Source organism: Solanum tuberosum, unplaced genomic scaffold, assembly GCF_000226075.1.
Source record: "Solanum tuberosum cultivar DM 1-3 516 R44 unplaced genomic scaffold, SolTub_3.0 scf00288, whole genome shotgun sequence".
Taxonomy (NCBI): domain Eukaryota; kingdom Viridiplantae; phylum Streptophyta; class Magnoliopsida; order Solanales; family Solanaceae; genus Solanum; species Solanum tuberosum.
Genome location: NW_006239213.1, coordinates 587,896 through 590,604, shown reverse-complemented (window position 1 = coordinate 590,604; position 2,709 = coordinate 587,896).

The following is a 2,709-nucleotide window of genomic DNA, read 5'->3' as shown; positions in this document are numbered from 1 at the left end:
CATAGACTAGTGGATCCACTTAGTAGTTAGGTTTTATACCCTTGGCAAGGTATAGGACAGCCCTGGCAACGTGAGGCAAAACAGTGTATCATCACATAGCTCTTAAGTGATGGTTGTTGGTTAGAGAAACTCTCATAGAAGTATTTTGTATTCTTATATACACAGTGTTAATTGTATTTTTTATATACAATCAGAGTTTATATCGTATGCTTGCATACAACCTGAGTTAATATTGTATTTCTCAATACAGAAAATTGTTATCCATGTTTTAAAAGTTTTTCTTTATGTTGCATTCATATTATTGCTTTAAATTGAAATGAGTTAAGTTGAGTTGAGCCCATGTATGTTCTTTCAGTTCTTTTCAAACTTATGTCTTGTTTTAGAATTCCCCTCGCATTGTCGTATATTCAATGTATTGATGCCAGTTGACCTGCATCTTTTTATGATGCAGATACAGGTAACCAGGATCAACATCCAGCGCATCGTTGATTCTAGTTGAGCTTCAGAGTTGTTGGTGAGCCTCTTTGCTTCCGGAGGACCCCTTTTTATAACTTTATCATTTTAGTTAATTAGGATGTCGTGGGTCTTGTCTCGACGTCCATCTCAGTTGTTAGAGGCTTCATAGACAGTTAGTTGATAGTTCTTGAGTCTTTCCATTCTTGTTTTGATGTTTGAGACTTGAGTGCCATTTTGGCTAGTGAATGTCTCTATATACCTTCTAAGTTATCTATTGAGATTTCTATTTACTTTTTAAAGTATTTTTATCATGAGTAAGTCTTTCGCTAAGAGTTAAGTCAGGCCAAGGGTTCGCTTAGAGCCATCAATGGTTTATCGAGTACCAGTCCCGTCCAGGGTGTAGGCTCGGGACGTGACAATCTATTAATTTGCAAAGTTGAATGTATTAGTTTTTCTTCCAACTGTTTAGTAATGGCTATGTAAAACTGTCTAAATATCTTGATTTGAGTGTCCTGTTCTGCATTAGTGTGATTTATATTTTAACTAGTAGATGTGATGTGTAACATTTACTTAGCTCTACTTATCTTATTTTAATACCTCATTTAGAATGAAGTTATCTTGCTAAGTCTCTTTACTTTTTCACTTGCATGAACCTTGCAAGTAAAAATGGAGTCTTTGATTCAGTCTTCACTAAATCTTAGACTATCCAAATAGCAAAAAAACCAAGTGAAACTCATCTGGGATTGTTTATATGGCTGCTTATATTACTATTTCCTTTTAGCATTTATTTGTTTTAGTAACTTGCTTATGTGTTCCGGATATGTGTTAGTTTATACTTTTCTTTTTATTAGTAATAATTAATAGGGGTTAGACGATTAGACTATGATATCGTTAATCTAGTTATTAACACTTTTCTTATCGTGCCTAGCAATATCTTTCAACTTCCAATATATAAAGAGCAACATTTGTTTAACTTCAAGTTTATTTTAAATGTTTTCCAAGTACATTTACTTACTTGAGAGACAATCTTTTTTAATTAAGCAAAGGGTCTCCTTTTAATTTACTTCAAGAATTTTTCAAGTTTAAAATGTTTCACCGATTTCAAGACTTAATAAATGTTTAAAAAAAAAAAACTAATTTCATCGACTTTATTTAACATTTTAGCACCCATATTTAGTTTTTATTTAAAAAAATAATTAACCTAAGTTTGGCCAGTTTACTATTTTTAGCAGCTCTTAAAGAATGTCTTACACCTTCCCTTTAGGATAATTTAGAATCCTTACCTAAAATCGCATAAGGTTAAGCAGATCTTAATATAGAGTTAATTCAACATAACTTTTAGCAAAATAGGTGTCATAGTTCACCTTTAAAATAATTAGGTGGTGACTCTTTAAAAAGGTATAAAAATGACTAATGTGTTGTACACCATTTGGACTTCGAGTTAAAATGGGGTATAACAGCTTGACGACTCCGCTGGGGACTTTAGGTTCTAAACCATAACAAACTTAGGTTAATAATTAATGCTTCAGCTTTGCTTATTTTATTTTTGATGTTTGTTTTATTTTAATTGCCTAATCCATTAAGCTTGATCTTTAACTTGAGATTTATCTCGATCTTGATCTCTATCTTGGTCTTGATCTTGATCTTGAACTTGGACTTGGACTTGAACTTTATCTTGATCTTGAACTTGAACTTTATCTTGATCTTGACTTCTAGTTGAATCCAAGGGCTTCGAGCTTGATCTTGAATCCGGGGGTCTTGATCTTGATCGTTCTTGAGACTTGAACGTTCTTGAAACTTGAATGCTTGAATTCTAGAACTCTTGAACTTGTAGAGAAATTTGCAGCTTTTGATCCACGAGCTTTCTCTAGCTTCTTGTTAAAATTCTTGGTCCTCCTTTCTGAATTTTGAAGACCCCTATTTATAGTTTTAGAATAGGGGAGTTGTGATTGGAATAGAATTCTCTTCGGCCAATCAGATTTAAGTGACATGACATATGTGCTTTATGGAGCGGGCTTTAATTAAATTCATATTTATTGAATTTAAATAATTAGCTCAATTATATCAATCCATAATATTTATTTGGACTAATATATTAATGAATTTTAATATAATCCGAATCATTTTAATAAATTTATATTTAAATAAATTTTAAATGATTACAAATGCCCCCTGCTTCAAGTCTTGTCGAGATATTTTATCTTCTGAAGACTAGACTTGAAGTATTAATTAAATAGTAATTTATTTACCATA